Genomic DNA, 21,675 nt, shown 5'->3' on the forward strand with positions numbered 1-21,675 from the left:
ATAGTCTATCACTTAGTCCTTAGTACTCAATCCTTAGTACTCCCATCCAACTACCTCCCAGTTGCCAAATTATTTTAGAAGTCACAAAACTGTACAATTTGAGTTCTCTCTATACTAATTTCATCTGGTCTTTTACAACTGAATCTTTCTATTTATCCCTAATTAACTCCTTCTCTCTCTCTCTCCCTCTCTCCCTCCCTCCTTGTCTCTTTCTTTCTCCATCTCTATCTCTATCTCTGTCTCTGTTTCTGTCTGTCTGTCTGTGTCTGTCTGTCTGTCTCTCTCTCTCTCTCTCTCACACACACACCACACACAGACACACAGACACACAGACACACACACACACACACACACACACAAACACCCCTGCAATGGCTGTGGACATTAGGATGCACTGAGTCTGTAGTTAGAATGTATTAGAATATAAAGTAAGGATGATTTTCTTTTAACCCTGAAAGTACAGCTACTGAATCTTTTGATTCAGTAGCAATTTTAGGTATGTAGCATGCTCTCTTAATCCATTCTGAGTAGAATCACTTATTTGTGAGATGGAAAAAAATATTTAAAAGTCATTCCATTTGCAAAAAGGAACAGAGCTCGCTCTCTCTATTCAAATTTCTGGCTTGATATCTCTGTTGCTATTCTTGCCACCTCCAAACAAAACACTTCTCTAGAGTTCTTTAAGTGAAGAAGCTCAGTTTTGTTCTTATGTCACTTTTATATATCTCAGGCTTTAGCACAGACTGTTTTCCTGTCCTCCTCTGATATATTTATTCTTTTTCACTCTTGTAATTCTCATTAGATGTTCATTTAAAGGTAGAACTAGATGGATATATGTAAACAAGGTGAGAGGAGCTATGTGGAAGGATGTGGGGGGAAAATGTAAAGCTTCACATACAATATGCATAGAGGAACAAAATAATGTACTGATATATGCACATTCACATCCACCCACACATGCCTGAGATGTTGCCATGGGATTTCTTCAACAATAAAAAAGACTCCTATCTCAACATGATTGTTCTTACAGAAATCCTTTTGCCCCTGGAAAGACTGATTAAATATCAGACCCTAACATAAAACATATTATTTTTGTATTTCCTCTTTATAGAGTGGAACAAATCCACGTGTTAAATAGATGGACTTGTAAAAGGACTCAAAGGGATTGTTCACTCATAGAATATTGAGGATTCTATGATAGCCATTTACTTACTGTATAGACATCTACCCCCCAAAATGAATAGATTTCTTTAAAAAAAGAGGAGTTGTATACTTGCCAAGCATCCATTAGTTAAACTATCAGGACCAATAAAATGAGAGAGGTAAGGAAACACTGGTCATGTACAATATATGTGCTAATAGTTGAGGTATATCACCAGTCTTCTCTATCTGAATAGCTCAGTACAAATTGTATTCCATGTAACACTCCCTAATTAGGTAGTAAAAATGTTCATCAAGAGATGCAGTTTTTAGTGTTTTTTAGGATGTGACTAGCTCAGAAATCTTTTTTTTTAACAGCATTTACTCATTTACTTAGATTAGAAAAGCCTGTGAATTTTCCTATAAAACACCAAAAAAAGAGGCATATTTCATCCTTAAATTCATTTCCTACCAGTCTGGCATGAGGTGGGGGGTGGGTGGGGGGAAGAGTAGGATGAGTAGAAGCAGTTTGTTCAATTATCAATTATATGTCAGCTCTTAGTAAAGACTCACATGGTCTCATCTCACAAAGAATTAGAATATTATTAAATAGCTCATTTTCCACATCTGAACAAGGGATGGAACAGACTGAACAGACACATCAGAGAGGATCAACAGACCTAAAGTCCAAAACTGGCTCCTTTGCTACAAGACAAAGACAAAATAAAGACTTGCATAAAAGACAAGCACAATTCCTCATTGATGTTGCAATTGTCATCTGTTCAATCTATACTAAGACTTTGTATTATGATTTCAACAAATTGGGGTAACTTTAAAAAATTTTAATATATCTCCTTTGCAATATATTTTTTCCTTTTTTTAATTTTAAACTTAACTATTAAAAAAGGGAGCATTTCTACACATAACAGAACATAAAAAAGAGAATTCTATTTGTAACTCTGAAACTTCATTTCACACAATTGGTTTAAAATACAACATATTGAACTATATACATATATACATTTATATTCTTACTTGTTACATCCTTTTAAAATATATTTTATTTCATTAAATATTTCTCTATTACATCAAGAAATTTTTGAGCATTTTTTAAAAATTTTTTTCAAGGCAAATGGGGTTAAGTGGCTTGCCCAGGCCACACAGCTAGGTAATTATTAAGTGTCTGAGGCCAGATTTGAACCCAGGTACTCCTGACTCCAGGGCTGGTGCTCTAGCCACTGCGCTACCTAGCTGCCCCTGAGCATTTTTTTTAAGATTTTGAGCTCCAACTATTGTTTTATTAGAAAACAGGAGGGAATTTCAGGGAAATTCAGGGAAGCCTGGAGGGATTTGCATGAACTGATGCTGAGAGAGATGAGCAAAACCAGAAAGACAGTGTACATCCTAACAGCCACATGGGGGTGATGATCAACCTTGATGAACTCGCTCATTCCATCTGTGCAGCAATCAGGGACAATTTGGGGCTGTCTGCAACAGAGAATACCATCCGTATCCAGAGAAAGAACTATAGAGTTTGAACAAAGGCCAAGGACTATTAACTTTAATTTAGGAGAAAAACTGATATCTTATTGTCTGATCTTGCTATCTCTTTTACTTTATGTTTCTTCCTTAAGGATATGATTTCTCTCTCATCACATTCAATTTGAATCAATGAATACCATGGAAACAATGTAAAGACTGGCAAAATGCCTTCTGTAGGGGATGGGAGGAGGGAAGTAAGATTAGGGGAAAAATTGTAAAACTCAAAAAATTGTAACTCAAAATAAATAAAATATTTTAAAAAAAAAGATTTTGAGTTCTAATTCTCGCCCTTCCTTCTCCCCTTTCCCACCCCTTAAGAAAACAAGCAATATGATATTGATTATAAATTTCATGTTTTACTTTCAAAACTGCCCTGTTAGTATATGCTTCCTTCTAAATGCAATATATACATATATATGTATATATACATGTCTCTATCTATCTATCTATGTAAAATACCAAAATGTAGGGGGCAGTTCGATGATACAGTGAATAGAGCCTAGAGTCAGGATTACCTGGCTTCAAATCTGGTCTCAAACACTTAATAATTACCTAGCTATGGGACCTTGGACAAGTCACTTAACCCCATTGCCTTGCAAAACCCCCAAAAATTAAAATGCCAAAAGGTAGTTGACTGAGAGCCACATGGATTTAATTTGAATTGGAAAAAAAAGGTAGCTATAATCCAGTGAAGTTTGTTTTAGGGATTGTTGTCAAAGACATCCTTTGTTGTTGTTAAAAATATAATTTCATGGGGCGGCTACATGGCACAGTGGATAGAGCACCAGCCCTGGTGTCAGGAGGACCTGAGTTCAAATCCGACCTCAGACACCTAATTATTCCCTAGCTGTGTGGCCTTGGGCAAGCCACTTAACCCCATTTGCCTTGCAAAATCATATACATATATATATATATATGTATATATATATATATATGTATATGCAAAATCCTATATATAATTTCTTTTCTTTTAAAGCAGGAAAGAACTGGAAAAGAGTGAGGAGAACTCTAGACCTAGCTGGACCTACCAGTTTTACCATTAACTAACTGTGTGTTCAGAAGGGAGTGGCAAAGATGGTGAGGAAATTCAAAAAGTCATTTTAGGACAAACTGAAAGAAATGATGGGACTGGTCCAGGGAGAGGGGCAGGCATTGGGCCAGACTTCTGGTTTTATGGAGCTGGGCGTCAACAGCTATAGTTCTTAGGTCACAGAACTTAGAACTGAAAGGGACCTTTTAAAACAGATATAATCCAATGACTTCATTTTATACTTCTACCTCCCCTATTGTTCTGCCCCATCACCTTTTCTTTGGTATATAATATGGGAAAGGAATTCACTTGGGTCATACCAAAAGAAGTTGTAAGAGAATGGGAGACTGGTAAGCAGAGTCAAGATCATCCTAAGGACATAAGATTGCTTTTGAAAGGACAAAAGATAGAACATCTTGGCCATCATCATGGAGGCAACCTGCTTCCTGGCATGCAAACCACATATTTTGATAAGGTTTTTTTTCTTTAGTATTAAAAAACTACTCCTGGGAGTATAGAGACCAGTTTACCCATCTGTTCCTATCCTATGCCTTGCCATGTGATTGTAGACAGGATTGTTTGAAGATCTTTTCTCTAAGTGGAGTAATTAGCTTCCTCCTTTGTTTTCCATGTTTATTTTCTCCATAACAAACCTCTATCTTCTGTCTTGAGGGTAATATAATAATAATAATAATAACAACAATAATAACAATAACAATAATAAATGTCATGTCTCATGCCTGAGTCTCCCAAAGGAGAAAGCAAAAGAGACAATCAATGTACAATATGAATCAAGTATGGTACAGATAATTTATTAAATCAATTAACTAGCATTGTTAAGTACCTACCATATACCAGCTACAGAGTACAACTTGTTTAGGATACAAAGTAAGGCAAAAAAAATTCCAGTGTCTGCCTTCAAGGAATTCACATTCTAACAGGAAAAAAAACCCCAACACAACCATACATATATCAAGGAGTATACAAGATACATACATACATACATATATATATATATGTATGAGAGAGAGAGAGAGATTAGATAAGAGATGGAGGCCCAGGCAGCTAGGTGATAGAGAGCTTTGCTGTGCTGAGTAGCTTACTTTCCCTTTGAACAGCTCAATTTCCTCATGATAAAACTGAGATATTGATAGCAACTCCATCCCAGAGGATTATGAGGATCAATTGAAATCATATTTGTAAACTTCTTTCAAACAATAAAGTGATATATATAAATTTTTAAGTGTTTTTATAAATGATAGTTTATTAGCTAGTCTAGAGAGACAAGAAAACGTTTCATGAAAATGAGATTTGAGTTGGGATTTGCAGGAAGCAAGGAAGCAAAAAAGAGGTGGCAGACAATGCCAACATGGAGGATGCCCAAGCCCAAGCATTCAAAGAATCCCAAGTAAGTCAACCAGAGTAGCTGGATATTAGTGTTTAAAGGGGACTAAGGTATAAGAACCTGGAAGATAGGAAAGGGTCAGATTCTGAAGAGTCCTAAATGCAAAGTTGGGCACTTTATATTTTCCCTAGAGTTCACTGAGTAGAGAAGAGTGACATAGTCATATATATATATATATATCTTTATATATACATTTGAAAAATGGCAGCTGAGCAGATTTATGGAATAAGGAAAGACCTGAAGCAGGGAGACCTGTTAGAAAACTATTGAAGCAGTTATATCTAGAGAATCTGAATTTGAGTGGTAACTGTATGATAAGAAAAATTAGAAAATAGAAATTACAAGATTTGGCAATGGATTGGATATATGGGGAAAGTGGAGTGGGAAGTAGAGTATGACGTTGAAGTTTGGAGCCTGAGTAATTGAAAGATTGTGTCCTTGAAAATATTGAGGAGGTTCTGAAGAGTGAATGGGTTCTTTTGGGAGGAGTGGTAATGAATTCTATTTCAGACATGTTGAATTTGAGAAGTCTATGACATACAGTTGAAGATGTCAAAGGGGCAGTTGGAGATGCATGTCTGTGACTTAGCTGAGAGAAGTATGGATTAAAAAAACAAGGACAGTCTTGGGAGACATCTGTAGTTTGAAGAACTGACCTAGATAAAGATACAGAAAAAGAGCCTGAGAAAGAAAATTCAGATAGAAGGAAGAGAACCAAGAAAGAGCAGTGACATGAAGACCTAGAGGAGAGAGCATCCAGAAGGGGTAATACATGTTTTCTGTTTTCAGTTGTGTTAGACTGTCACATGAAAGAGGGGATTAAGTTTATTTTTGCTTGGTTTAAAAGAGTATAACTAAGACCAAATGGAATAAATTGTAAGGAAACCTATTTCAGCACAACACAAGGAAGAATTTCCTGACAATTGTTCAAAAATGAATGAACTTACCTTAGCTTTAGTCACTGTATATCTTGTTCTCTTGATTCTGCTTTTTCCCTATTCCCATCAATTCCTACAAATTTCTGTGTTTCTCTGAATCTGTCATATTCATTATTTCTTAATGTATGATAATATTCTATTATGTTCATATATCATAACTTTTTTCATTCATCCTGTATTGATAGGTACTCATTCTGTTTCAAGTTCTTTGCTACCCCAAATAGTATTGCTATGAGTACTTTGTTATTTATTAGACTTTTATTTTAGTCTTTAACTTTCTGGGCCTATTAGTAGTCCTAGCATTAGAATTGTTGGGTAAAAAAGAATGATTTTCTTATAATTTAAAAAACCTTAAATCTTTAAACAAGCATTATTATTAAAGTAATACGCAAAATAAATAATTTCTGCACAACTACTTTTTTAAAGAAAAACCAAGAATGAAAAGAGGCCAGATATCCCTAGATCTATGAGCACCACAGAGAGCATGTTGTTACACGAGAGAGCCCTCTGGTGTTAGGTAGAGCAAATAACATCTAGTGGATAAGTGACAATATTCTATCCCATTCTTATTAAGATTTAAATTCATTCTTAAATACTGTGAATAGAGTCAAGGGAAATGAATTCCTCCCAACTGTAATATTATCACTGACTTCATTTGGAATGAATCTTGGTAGGGAAGGTTTCATGGAGAAGGTGGCAATTGAGGTGGCCTTGAAGGATGAGTAGGGAATAGAGTTGGAGGGAGGTAAAGAAAAGAAGAAATAGACATAAAAGCTGGCAATGTTTCTCCTTTGCTCAGAGTACCTTCTGTTTTCTCCAAAATAATCCTAAGGAAGCTTTTAAAACACTCGGCTTCTCTTTTTACTGAGCAGGGAAAAAAAACCCAAATGGAGGCACAAATCAATTACATTCTAATTCTAATTTTGTCATTATCTAATTATTTAATCTCACTTGGTCTAAATTTTCTCATCTGTTAAATGAAAATGTTGACCTAGATTATGTATAAGGTATCTTTGAATTCTGAAATTTTATTACATTGTGTTCTAAAAAGCTTGTATCTCTTTTAGAACAACTTTTAAAAAATAAAATAAAATTCACACACACACACACACACACACACACATATACGTATAAACACACAATTAACCATTTTAAGGTTATTCCATCTTCTCCATAACTAGATCCTGGTCACAAGTTAACTTAATTTTTTAAAATGAACTAAGCTCATCAGAGCTGGGAACTCTATGACTCAGAGCCATGAGAGGAGTTCCAACTTTTAATTTATGATCATTGATCTCTTCCTCTTACATCTCAAGTACCTTCTTAAGGGCCACTTCCTCTTAACTATCATACTTTCAGAAATACAGGCCAGGAGAAGAAAAGTTGGCATGTCCTTTGCTTCCTATAGTCCACTTCAAGTCCTGCTCTCTTTGCCATTTGCTCAGAAATCATTATCTCCTCTATCTTTTCCAAGTCTTTGTTGCTATCATTTATAAACTTTCAGTTTCTAGATCCTTCAGATCACTCTCCCATCTTTCTCAGGAGTTCAGCAACCAGCTTCTTAGTCTTCTGTACTTTTTCCCTAATTCCCTTCCTAGTAAATACCACATGATTTCATTCTCTTGGTTTTCTGATTTCTTATGATATCTGTTCATTCTACTTCAACTACTCACAGGACTAATATTTATTTTATTTTATTTTATTTTAAGTTTTTATCTAAGCTACATGAAAAAGCAAGTTTCAATATTTACTTGTTAAGGGGCAGCTAGGTGGTTCAGTGGATAGAGCACGGGCCCTGGAGTCAGGAGTACCTAGGTTCAAATCCAGCCTCAAACATTTAATAATTACCTAGCTGTGTGACCTTGGGCAAGCCACGTAACTGCATTGCCTTGCAAGAAAAAAAATCAAAAAAAAATTTTTATTTGTAAAAACTTAAGTTTCAAATTCTCTCCTTTCTTCTTACCCTACTCCCACATTGAGGAAACCAAATTACTTGGTTTAAATATGAAACCATGAAATACATTACTACAATAATGATGCTGTAAAAGTTGACATAATTCCCCCCTCCCACAAAGAAAATGATAACTCAAGAAAAATAAAATGAGAAAAAAATGTTCTTCAGTCTGTATTTAGACATTATCAGCTCTTTAGCAAAAGTCTATCTCTAAGTCTCATGTCTCTCTTGGAGCAATATATTCTGTTACAAGAGATTCTTCTGACCTCAAAGAAGGTTATCAAAATGACAAAGCAATACAATTTCTAATAGATATTTGTGTATTTTTATAAATACTTAACTTCTCCCTTAAAACTCTCTAAGAACAGCAACTCAAATTTATTTATAAATCTCCCTCTGATCTAATAGTGACTTCTCCCTATACATGGATATGCAAGTATATGTGATTTCAGCAGCATGTGGAAACTTTGACATAGGAACTCCTCCACCAAAACAAATGATCATCCATTAGTGACATAGGAGCATTACCTGAACAACAAAGAAATTAAGAGATTGCACATATGCCAGATAAATTTTAGATGAAGGAATTGAACCAAAGTCCTCCTAATCAGAAGACCAATACTTTTGTCAAGGATGAGATGTTGTCTGTCTTCTCTTTAGTAGGAACTCAGTATTTATCTAATTGATTTGAATATGTAAAATTATTCATAATAAGAGAAATATAAATCAAAAGAATCCAATTGGGTGGCTAGGTGGCACAGTGGATAGAGCACCGGCCCTGGAGTCAGGAGTAGCTGAGTTCAAATCCGACCTCAGACACTTAATAATTACCTAGCTGTGTAGCCCTGGGCAAGCTGTTTGCCTTAAAAAAAAATCCAGTTGTATCAATCAAGCTATGACTGATCTAGACTGATCCAAGCTAGCAAAGATGGAGAAATATCATTTGAGAACCACTGGGAAGATAGGTACACTAATTCATTGTTGGTGAGCCTATGGACTGGTCCACATGAGAGATCATTTGAAATTATGCCAAAAAGAGTTATTTTTCCATATTCTTAGAACCAGAGATTCTACTACTGAGTCATATCCCAAAGAAGTTAGCAGCAGTACAATCATATACAGAAATGTTTACTACAGTATTGTTTCAGTACCAAAAGGTTAGAGAAAAAAGAAATTATACCAAATAATTGAGGAATAGCTCAATAAATTATTATATAAAAATAATGAAATAGTTGTTTGTTCTTCATTTTTCAAGAGGACCATGACATTATGCTATATAGAATGACAGATGTAGAGAATTCAGAGAATCATGGGAAGATTTGTATGAACTGATGCAGGATGAAGGAAGCAGAGTCAAAAGAACAAGCTATATATATATATATATATATATATATATATATATATATATATGTATAATATCTAAAACAATGTAAACAAAATCATCATTAAGGGTCTACAAAACCTTGGTCAAATTTAATGGCCAATATTAGTATTATATTATCAAAAGTAAAAGAAATATCCTTTTAATGAATAAATTATTGGGGGAAGCAATACTATTTTTTTTAACGTACTGGAGTAGGTGAGGTTGGAAAGTGAAAAAAAGTATCAGTGTTTTTAAAAATAAAGTTAATTGATCAGTCAACAGTCAACAAGCATTTAAATAACTAATCCATGTTCCAAGCTAAGTGCCAAAAGCAAAATGGGGGTTTTGACACGAAAACAATTATGTGTATTCAAGATATATATATATACACACACAGTGTACAATGAAGCCAATGTCAGAGGCAAGGCATTAGCAGTGGAGGAGAACAGAGAGAGACATCAGGAAAGAGTTCTTGATGAAGGTGAGATTTTTATTTATCTTTAAAGTATTTTAATTTTTTCTAATTACATGTAAATATAGTTTTCAACATTTATTTATGTAAAATTTTGAGTTCCAAATTTTTGTCCTTTCCATATCACAAGACAGCAAGCAGTCTGATATAGGTTATACATGCACAGATCTGTTATATGTATTTCCACAGACATTTTGTGAAAGAAGAATCAGAAAGGAAAAAACATGAAAAACAAAAAAGTGAAAATTATATACTTTGATCTGCATTCAGACTACATAGTTCTTTCTCTGGATATGGATGATATTTTCCATCACAAGTCTTTTGGAATTAAGTCTATCATAGGTAATCATCACCCAATGTTGCTATTACTGTATACAATGTCCCCTGGTGCTGGTCAATTAAGATGGAATTTTAATCAAGACTTGAAAGAAACCAGTGAGCAGAGTCAGAGGTGGAGATGAGGAGGGAGAACATTCTAGGTATACAGGATAACCAATGAAAATGCTTGAAATAGAAAAAAAAGAATTTTTAAATGGTATTTAATTATAACACTTAAATTCTCTACATTTCCATCAGTAAGTAAAGTATTCAAAAAGCATGAGAGCATAAGAAAATAAAAGAGATAGCAAATGCACATTTCTGCAATGGGCTATTCATCCATCATTTATCCCAACCTAAAAAATGTAAATATTGACACCTTTAACCAAGGAGTTCTCTTCTTGTATTAATTATTCTTTAAAATATCCTTTACTGTCTGTTAAATGTGAATTTCATATAAAGAGTTGGCCTTGGACTTGGAAGACTTGGGTTAAGGCCCCACCTCTGACTTATCTTGGTTGTGTGACTGAGAGTAAGTCATTTAACTTTTCTGTGTTCTAAGCAAATAAATTGCAAAGCATTTGCTGATCTGCCTCATGGGGAGCTCCTTATGACTGATGAAATTACATTCTGGTTTTTAAAAAAGACTGGTTGGGTTACAAGCTGTAGACAATAAGTATCTTATTTTCTTAGTTTTGCTTTCTTCACTGAATTGCTTGATATATCTTCCCATATAACTCTGTATTCTATTAATTATCACTTATTATAGTACAATAATATTCTGTTGAATTCCTCAAGTATGGATTAAGCATCCACCAAGTACAAAACTCTGTGCTAGATGCTGGATATATTTTTATAAATTACAATTTACTTAGTCATTCCTCAACTGTTTCTTTCTTTAAAGTTTCCATTATCAAAAATGGTGATGTTGGGAAAATTTTTGTCCAGATAGATCAAAAAAAATTTTTTAAGAAAGGTCATTATTCTATAGGACTAAAACAAATGTATTTATATTTATTTCATTAAATATTTCCCAAATGCATTTTTAAAAGATTAACATTTCATTTTTATAAATTTTGAGTTTCATATTCTCTCCCTTCTTCCAGCCCTTGAGAAGGCAAGCAATATAACATTGACTATACATATGAAGTGATACAAGACATATTTTTCTATATTAGCTATGATGCAAAAGATAACACACACAAAAGAAAAAATGAAGAACATTTAAAAAGTATTCTTCAATCTATAACTTAGAGTTCATCAGTTCTCTGGAAATACATAGCATTTTTCATCATGGATCATTGGAATTGTTTTTGGATCATTGTCGATCAAGAGTAGCTAAGTCTTTTATATTTGATCCTTGTCATAATTAAATTAAAATTTAAGACTCTCTTCACAGATGGTGACATAGAATGATAGCATGATAGATTTAGAACCTTCCAGGTTATCTAGTACAGTCCCCTCATTTTAGAATGAAAAAACTGAGGCAAAAAGCACTTATGTCATTTGTCCACAGTAAATGGTCAATACTGGATTTGAACCTAAACCCTCTGACTTCAAACCCAAAGCTCTTTCCACACACCATAGCTGTATATTTGTGCAAATCAAGAAATGAATCAATTTGTCAAAGTCTGATACACATTAGTAGTTTGTGACTGGTTCTTCAGGTTTCTATTTCCATCATCTCAGATTGATTCTATGAAAACCAATAAAACAAAACAAAATCGCCTCATTCATTTTTACCACTAAGATAGAATTCTTCCTCAGGGAATAGAAGAGAGCAAAGCACCCCAGAAACCATGACCAGTTGAGTGAATTAAATGAATTCAACCAGAGCAGTAGTGTATCACTTAGGTTCCAGGAAACACTGATCTACTAAGTGCTTCCAATTCAATTGTCCTTGACCTTTATACTCTGACAATTGATTGAAAATCCATGAAGTATGTCGCACTGGAGTATTTACAATTGTCACTAGACAAGGTCCCTCTGGGAATTAGTAACCTACTAGATAAATTACTGGGACACAGTATGACATTAAAGCAGTTTTACTTCTTTTCATGAAATGAATGATCTCATGGAATGATGTTTGTAAAATAAGTCAATTTCCCATTGATTGTCATTATAATTTTTTCATGTGTGGGCTTCACCATTTTCTTTATTTGTACAAAACAGAAAACAATGTTGCTCTAGCCAAGAGTAACTACTGCTTAGGGTTTTATCAAGTTCTTCCGTCTTAAAGCTTCAATTGTGTACATTTGGAACTGGCAACCTTGGCCTTAGAAGCTTTGACATATGAAACCTTAGGTTTTGATACTCAGATTTGATATTTAACGACCTTGAGTCAATAGACTTGGCAGGTTTGGTGACCTTAAAGGTCAATAGTTCTGATATCCTTGGGATCAGTGTACTTAGGAATTTGGGACAGGGATATTTTTCTTTTTTTTTTTGGTTTATGCAAGGCAATGGAGTTAAGTGATGCCCAAGGTCATACAACTAGGGTTATTATTATTAAGTGTCTGCAGCCAGATTTGAACAGAAGTCCTCCTGACTCTAGGGCCAGTGCTCTATCCACTGTGCTACCTAGCCGCCCTAGGATCTGGATTTTTGATGACAGCTTGGAATCAGTATGTTTTATAGTAATGCTTAATGACCAAGTATGATGGCAGCTTTACAACACATTGGTTTGTTGATCTTACCTTTAACCCATTGTAATTTCAAAATATCCATCGAACAATAAAAACTATTCCTAAGCCTAGCAAGCTGAGACACTGAGTCTTCTCCCTCTCCTCTAATACATGTGGAGTTTTTTGGTCCTGAAGGAGTTTTTCTTCTGTCCTTTTACCCCATACTCTGTAGTGCTTTATAGAACCACCACAGCACTAGGAATAAAATAGTTAAAACTTAGATTTTAGTTTATGTCTGAAGTCTCCCAAAGGGAGAAGAGTAGGAACTAAATGCACAGTCTGGATCAAGTATAGGAGAGTTATTTATTCCTCACAAACACATACTCAAAAACACATTGACAGAGACTCAAACAAAACACAACTGATAAATGCTATTATACTTTCCCAGGAATCTGATAGTTAAAACATCAAGAAATGATAAGATAGAATTTATGGAACTTTGAAAAAGGCATTTCACATTTCACCTTGTATCTGTACTGTCCAAACAATTCCTGAAAGAGATATTTCATTGGAACTAATTAGAATATAAACACAACATTCCATGGGGTATACCCCATTCAATCCCCACTCACAAATATGAAAAAAAATTGGACCTAAGTAGGAAAATTGAGATAGGATGGACAGGGAGAAAGAAAAATATATGAGTTTCAGTAGATGAAAACATTTCAGGAAATCTAGTATCTACTCCATGACTCTGGTGTTATGGTTCAGTCACAGTCTATGTTTTCTAGTCCAGAGCTGAGGGTCTCATGGCAGCTTTTTGCCTCCCCAACATGTTTTTTTTTAGTTCTCAGCTGCCCCATTAGCCATTACACCTGCCTCTCCTGAAAATGTGCTCAGATTTGGCATGACTTGTCACCGAAAATACAACTGTATAATCCAGGTCAGGCTAACTCCCTGAAGGTAAAGGAGACGAAAGCTGCAAGATCCTAAAGATCTGGTGAGTAACTTCACCATCTATATCTCCTCAGCAACTTCAAAAAATACATCACAGAGACTAGTGTCTCCCAATGCTGACAATGTCATTTGTGAGAGCCTTAGGTTCCAAATACAACCACATCCTGTCCCTTCTCCCTCTAGGGCTCAATGCAGAGTCTTATAGCCTCCACGGTGGTCTCATTTTTGACTTTGCATCCTCAGAATCTAAAACATTATCTGGAACATTATAGGTACTTGATTGATTTCTTATACTCAGAATCACTGCTAGCTAGAGAACCAAAGTCCTGGACACTCTCTCTTTCTTAGACACAGTCACTCCAGGATTCCATATTCCTGAACAACTAATTCATTCTTACTATTACTTTCTTATTCACATTCCTGTTCTCCTTCCTCCTGAAACACTCTTTCCTTTTACCAATTCAGTTTGCTTCTTGAAGCTTCCAGCACTGACTTAGGGGTTCATGTCTAACAACAGCATCAAGAATTCCCTTGAAGCTACTCAAATGACACAAATGATAATTAATGTTTGCAGGTATGGGGGGTGCCTCTGAAGCCAGAGGGCACAGTTGATTTGAATTTTTTGGCATCATTAAGCTCTCACCAAATACACAAGGGAAAAAAAAATCTGCTCTCAGGATAACTGTTAAAAGGCACTTGGTGATTGATTTTTGAAATATCTTAAAGGCAGTATTTTTTAATAATAATAAAAAGTCAAGCTACATAATTTGTATATCAGCAAGTGCTGGCTGATATGTAAAGATGTTCTGGTAAAACAACCAGCTTGGGGTGGGTGGGTGGGAGTAATCAAAATAACACTTTTAAATTTAAAACAACTTTAATTTTTTTATAAAGATTTTATTTATTTTGAGTTTTACAATTTTTCCCCTAATCTTACTCCCTCCCCCACCCCCCACAGAAGGCAATCTGCTAGTCTTTATATTGTTTCCATGATATACACTGATCCAAATTGAATGTGATGAGAGAGAAATCATATCCTTAAGGAAGAAACATAAAGTATAAGAGATAGCAAGATCAGACAATAAGATATCAGTTTTTTTTTTCTAAATTAAAGTTAATAATCCTTGGTCTTTGTTCAAACACCACAGTTCTTTCTCTGGATACAGATGGTATTCTCCATTGCAGACAGTCCCAAATTGTCCCTGATTGTTGCACTGATGGAATGAGCGAGTCCTTCAAGGTTGATCATCACCCCCATGTTGCTGTTAGGGTGTACAGTGTTTTTCTGGTTCTGCTCATCTCACTCAGCATCAGTTCATGAAAATCCCTCCAGGCTTCCCTGAATTCCCATCCCTACTGGTTTCTAATAGAACAATAGTGTTTCATGGCATACATATACCACAATTTGTTAAGCCATTCCCCAGGTGAAGGACATTTACTTGATTTCCAATTCTTTGCCACCACAAACAGGGCTGCCATGAATATTTTTGCCCAAGTGATGTTTTTACCCTTTTTCATCTCTCTTCAGGATATAAACTGAGTAGTGGTATTGCTTCATCAAAGGACAAGCAATTTTTATTGCCCTTTGGGTGTAGTTCAAAATTTCTCTCCAGAAAGGTTGGATGAGTTCACACCTCCACCAACAGTGTAATAGTGTCTCAGATTTCCTACATCCCTTCCATCAATGATCATTATCCTTTCTGGTCATATTGGCCAGTCTGAGAGGTGTGAGGTGGTACCTCAGAGAAGCTTTAATTTGCATTTCTCTAATAAGTAATGATTTAGAGCAATTTTTCATATGGCTATGGATTACTTTGATCTCCTCATCTGTAAATTGCCTTTGCATGTCCTTTGACCATTTGTCAACTGAGGAATGGCTTTTTTTAAAATTTTGACTCAGTTCTCTATATATTTTAGAAATGAATCCTTTGTCATAAACATTAGTTATAAAGATTGTTTCCCAGTTTACTACATTTCTTTTGATCTTGGTTACAGTGGTTTTGTCTGTACATAAGTTTTTTAATTTAATGCAATTGAAATAATCTATTTTGTTTTTAGTGATGTTCTCCATCTCTTCCTTAGTCATAAATTGCTTCCCTTTCCACAGATCTGACAGGCAAACTAGTCCTTGATCTTCTAGTTTGCTTATAGTATTGTTTTTTTATGTCTAAAATTTAAGACAACTTTTAAAAGGTATTATTAATATTTTTCCATCATCAACAAAACAATAAAGGAAGTGATCAAGATAACACTTTTAAATGGCATTATTAGCATTTTTCCATCATCAACAAAACAATGAATAAAAATTCCTGATTTGTAATATTTGTCAATTTCTAAGGTATAAATGTTGATGCTGAAAACTTAACTATCAGTTCAGTTTGAGTTGGATCCAATATACTCCTGCCCATATGTCTACTTTCTAATTTTTATAAAATATTTTTGAGCTTAGTCCATGCGTGTACTGTATCCTTAATAAAAATATGAAAAGGAAAGATGAAAACCTTTGCAGAGTTTTCTGTGGTAAAATACATCTACACAATTACATAATTGTCCAAAAGACACAAGAATATAGAACTTTGTGTCATTGTTAATTTCTTTGGGGGGGGGGCGAAGGAGGGGAAGGCAGTGGGGTTAAGTGACTTGCCCAAAGTCACATAACTAGTAAGTATCAATTGTCTGTGGTCACATTTGAACTCAAGTCCTTCTGACTCCAGGACCAATGCTCTATGCACTGTGCCATCTAGCTGCTCTTGTGTTTAATAATTTTAAAAACATTTGACTTTGGAGAACACAATGTATTCTTAAAGGTTCTCCTCAAACAACATGCCTTTCATGTATACATTAAGATTTAATGATAGGGGTACAGCTAGGTGGCACAGTGAATAGAGCACCAGCCCTGGAGTCAGGAGGACTTAATACTTGCTTAGCTGTGTTATCTTAGGCATTAGCTGTGTGACCTTAAACTCATTGCCTTGCAAACAAAGAAAAAAAATACAATGACAGATGCAACCATTGAGATGATATTGTTCAACCATCTGCTGAATATTATAACTAGGGCAGAAACCAGGGAAGTTTATGCTAACCTGCAGACATGGAAAATATGAAGGGCAGAGTCCAAATAGAAGAAGGATCCACAATAGATATAGAGGTTCTATTGATGTCCTTATCATGAACGATTCTGTGCTCATTCCATCGAACCTGGAATCTCTGCTATGCCTTCATAGTAAAATTCATGCTTATTCAAAAGTAAAAGACAATTCATCTTCAGAAGAAAGACAAAGTGGATGAAAAGCTACATTAAACAGATTGCATTATGCATAGTTTTATAACTCTTTTGGCATGGTTCCAAATTGTTTTCCAAAATAGTTGGATCATTTCACAATTCCACCAATAATATATTAGTGTTCCAATTCTTCCACATATCCCTCCAACATCCAACATTTTCCTTTTTTTGTCATATTAACCAATCTGATAGGTATGAGGTGGTACCTCAGAGTTGTTTTAATTTGCATTTCTCTAATCAGTAGTGATTTAGAGCATTTTTTCATAAGACTATCGATAGATTTGATTTTTTATCTGAAAACTGTCTTTTCATAACTTTGGCTATTTATCAATTGGAGAATGACTCCCAAGGGGAGAAGAAAATCCAGGAAACAGTGGAGTGAGGAATTTGAGGTGTCAGAGATATGGTCCTTTGATACACAAATCAGAGAGCACTTACTGGTGATAAGTAGGACTGGAAGTTCAAGGCTTGAGCACAAACAATAAGAAAAAAGAATGTCTCAAAAAAAAAACATAAAACAGAATGTGCCCAAGAACACCATAGCTGACATTTAGGGGAATGTTTGAAGATAAGGATGTTTCTTGAAGGTCCATAAGCCTCCAATAACTCAGGGTTGGCTTCAAGGTTGATATGAGCTCAATTGACTTCAGAGTTGTTGACTTTCTACATGTTCAGTTGAGTTTACCCTCAGTCATCACAAAGGATTATTGATATGTTAAGCCACTCTATACCTTAGAGTCACTCTGAACTGTTTTAGGGTGGTGTAGTTTAGTGCTTTAGAATGTGAACAAATTCACTTAAAAGACTGATTCTTGACCCAGAGGTTTTTAAAAGGAAAAAAGTTTATATATGTATTACTGGTGGATAAACAAGTAAAGAAATTCAGTAGTAATATGGGCTAGGTTTCTTAGTTAGAAGAGAGAGATAGTAAGTAAAGGCAGTTGCTAAGTTGTTGCAATTGGGCTATTCCATAGAGGATAAACAGAAGAAAGAGAGAGAAAATTAAGGACAGTTGCAAGGTGATCAAAACTGGGTTGCTCAGCAGAAGCCAACAGGGTATAAGCAGCACAAAGAGAGAATAGGATAAAAAGAGAAAGACAATTGCAAGAGTATTGTAACTGGACTGATAAGAAGCAGCTAAAAGGGGAAAAGACCAAGGTTTATATTAGGGAGCAGGACTGGGAACAGGGTAAAGGAAGAGTTAGGGAAGGATTAAAGAATCAGTAACACATAGACTTAACATATCCTGAGAGGCCAACCTAGTATCTTCAAGTAGTTTCTGTGAGATAGACAATAGGATGGGAGTATGGGTGTATATGAGTGGACTGCAAGGAGTTTCTGTAAAATAGCTTTGAACAATGGGATGGGAATCAGTGTTAATGTAAAGTCAGAACAGAAAGAAATACGTTAACTATTTATCATGATGAGAATAGAACATTTTTCTCTGCCTCATATTTCCTCGGCTATAAGTCCTTACAAAGCTCTTCTCAGTTACCTGGATAATTGGGAAACTCAAGCAAGTCAAGATAATTAGTATACTCATTTATAAATTTGGTCTTACATCTTTTTTATTTATAAGTTGTTTTAGCACTTAATGTTGGTAAATAAAGATAAATCACAAATACCCTTAGTTTTTAATTTGAGAAAATAAGTATTCCCTGCACCAGTCTTACTCTGAGATTATATCATGATGTAGAACAGGGAAGTCTCACAATTTCTGTCATAGACTCTTTGGGGAATCTAGTGAAACTTATGTACCCCTTCTCAAACTAATGGGTTAAGGTTAACATACACATTTCTTAATATTTCTCTGAGTTTGCTGACTTTGCAGGAATGAATGGAGGGGGGCCCAGCTAGAGAACCAGACCCCCCATAAATAAAGGCTATTTTACCTTGATTATTTTAATTTTCAAAAATATTCTTCCAATTCCAATTTCCATTGTGAATTTTTAAAAGTTTTCTCCCTCCCACCCTTCCTTCTCCTCAGTCTAGCAAATAATCTGATATAAATTATATATGTATAATCATATTATTCATATTTCTATATTGGTCACTGTGAAAGAATAAAAACAAAAATAAAAAAACTACAAGAAGGAAAAAGCAAAGCAAAAATGTAAAAAGGTGAAACTAATATGCTTTGATCTGCATACAGATTCCATAGTTCTTTCTCTGGGTGTGGATGACATTTTCCATCACGAGTCTTTTAGAATTGTCTTTGCTGTTTTGCTGAGAAGAGCTAAGTCTATCATAGTTGGTCATCACACAATATTACTGTTAAAGTGTACAATGTTCTGGTTTTGCTCAGTTCACTCAGCATCAGTTCATATAGGTTCAGGTTTTTTTGGAATCTGCCTGCTCATCATTTCTTATAGAATAATAATATTTCATTATAATCTTATACTACAACTTGCTTAGGCAATTTCCCAATTGATGAGCATCCTCTCAATGTCCAATTTTTTGCCTTCACAAAAAAATCCTTGTTCATGTGGATGTTTTCCTTTTTATAATCTTTTTGGGATGCAGAATGATGATAGATGACTAAGATGTCGGCATTGCTGTGGCTTGCACAGACTTCAGATTCAATTCATGAAGAATTCACCTTGTTTTCTGACCAAAAAGTGTAAGGCATGAACTTTAATCCACAGGTTATAAATAAATTCACAGAGTTCTTGAAGGAGGCAGGAAAGTAAAGAAAGGCTAGAAAGACAGCTGTACTGCAAGGCATTTCTGCAGTGGGATGGTAAGCGCATAAAGGACAAAGGTTATAAAGAAGCCTACCATGCTGTTTGTGTTGGGAGGAGTTGGGGGAGAAGCTAAGGAGTGGCTAACATTGAATGTGACTAGTGTCAAGCGTACACGTTATTGAGGAAAGCAGACTCTGTGGTACATGCTAGAAAGGTAACAAAAGAGTTGTTATCTAGCACCTCAACCCCTTCTGAGATGTAAATCCACTGAGGTAAATCTAACCTCAACCCTTTCCTCCAACTCCCAAAGGACTATATCTCTGACATCTCCCCAATTTCCTTCAGAAATGCCTTGCAGTACAGCTGTCTTTCTAGCCTTTCTTTACTTTCCTGCCTCCTTCAAGAACTCTGTGAATTTATTTGTAACCTGTGGATTAAAGTTCATGCCTTACACTTTTTGGTCAGAAAGCAAGGTGAGCACAGATAATATTTCCCTTAATATTTCCCCTTCAACATAGATCTAGTGGTATTAGTGGATCAAACAGTATGCATTGGCAACTAATGGTTTTAAATAAAATACAGAAGACTACAAAGAAAAACAAATGTTTGAGAAAATAAAGATGTAATTTTTTCCCAAAACAAACTCAGGCCCCTAGAAATCTATCCATAGACACCAATAAGAGCCCTTGATGTAGGAGCATATCTTTGGATTCTCAAAAACTATACTGGTGAAGTGCAGACTCTGATTGAGCTTCAAATGCTTCCAATATGGGCCCCTCTAAGGGAGTGTATGATTAATAATATTTGGTATCTAATTGTTTTGGTGATTTGCTTCCAGATTTATTTTCCTGATCATAGTAGTCACTATCAACCTTAAAGAGTTTGGTCTTAAGTAAAACAAAGAGAGTTAAGCTAACATGTGCCAACCTCCATAATTTGGTCTTAGGAAATAACACATTTAAGTTAACACATATATACTAGCTCTCTAGGGTGATGAGTATACATGCATGGGAGCCCACTTAAAACCTGGTCCCCAAGTGAGATTTTGGAGAAGGGCATAATTATTGAAGTGAGACAAAGAACCATACAATTATTGACAGAACCCAATAAGAACTGACAGTGCACAGACCTGTCTCAAGATGTCTCATTCATCATTATTAAGATGGGGGTCTGAAGGATTAGTAAGGAAAGCTCTTCCATGAACTCCTTGCACAAAGGAAAACAATCCAAATCACTGGGATGATGGCCAGTCCAAAATCGACAAGTATTCAAAGAACCTGGCCAGTTACAAGGAGACATATTATAGTTTCATAAAAGCATGGGAATTTTCTTCTCCTTTTAGGATATCTATGCCATCCTATGACTATTGATATGGTGGGAGATTTATATTTGTTACAATTTATATTTGTTTTTAGACAACATTGTCATCTAATAGATATTTATTGATTACTATTTTTTATTTAGCTAATAATAAATTAGATTACATTCACTGGGTTTATATCAACAAAATGGAAATGATTCATGAGTGACAGAAACAATAGTGGAAAAACTAATCCAAGACTTAAAAATTTAAGTACAATATAAACGTCAGTTGTTTTCATCAAAAAGATGGAAATTGTGTTCACTTTTCACCATTCACTACTTCCTCCACAAAAAAATCAAAATTTATATCTTTTGCTCCATATTCTTTTCCATGCTAACTTAATAAGCCAGCTTTATTAAAGTGTTAATAGTTCTTCACAATATACGTGCTGGAGAGCCAAGTAGTATTTATACACTGACAAGAGCTTTTTAGATACACTCGCAACTCTCATCATAAGCATTCAATAACCTTTTGCTGCTTGATAAAGTAATAGAAGAAAATCTTCTATCCTGTAAATCATATCAAGTAGGCATCTGTCTAGTCTATGCTTTTTAGACTGTAAGATAAAGGCTGGGCCTGTAGAGGAGAATCAAGATTCTGGA

The 21,675-nt window shown here is 35.0% G+C and overlaps 1 protein-coding gene across 6 annotated transcripts in view; it reads right to left on the reverse strand.

Moving 5' to 3' along the window:
* SKA1 (spindle and kinetochore associated complex subunit 1) overlaps positions 1-21,675 on the reverse strand; it is a 136,641-nt gene that overhangs the window by 65,409 nt on the left and 49,557 nt on the right. The gene's annotated exons all lie outside the window — the stretch shown is intronic.

This window comes from Macrotis lagotis, chromosome X (genome assembly GCF_037893015.1).
Source record: "Macrotis lagotis isolate mMagLag1 chromosome X, bilby.v1.9.chrom.fasta, whole genome shotgun sequence".
Classification (NCBI taxonomy): domain Eukaryota; kingdom Metazoa; phylum Chordata; class Mammalia; order Peramelemorphia; family Peramelidae; genus Macrotis; species Macrotis lagotis.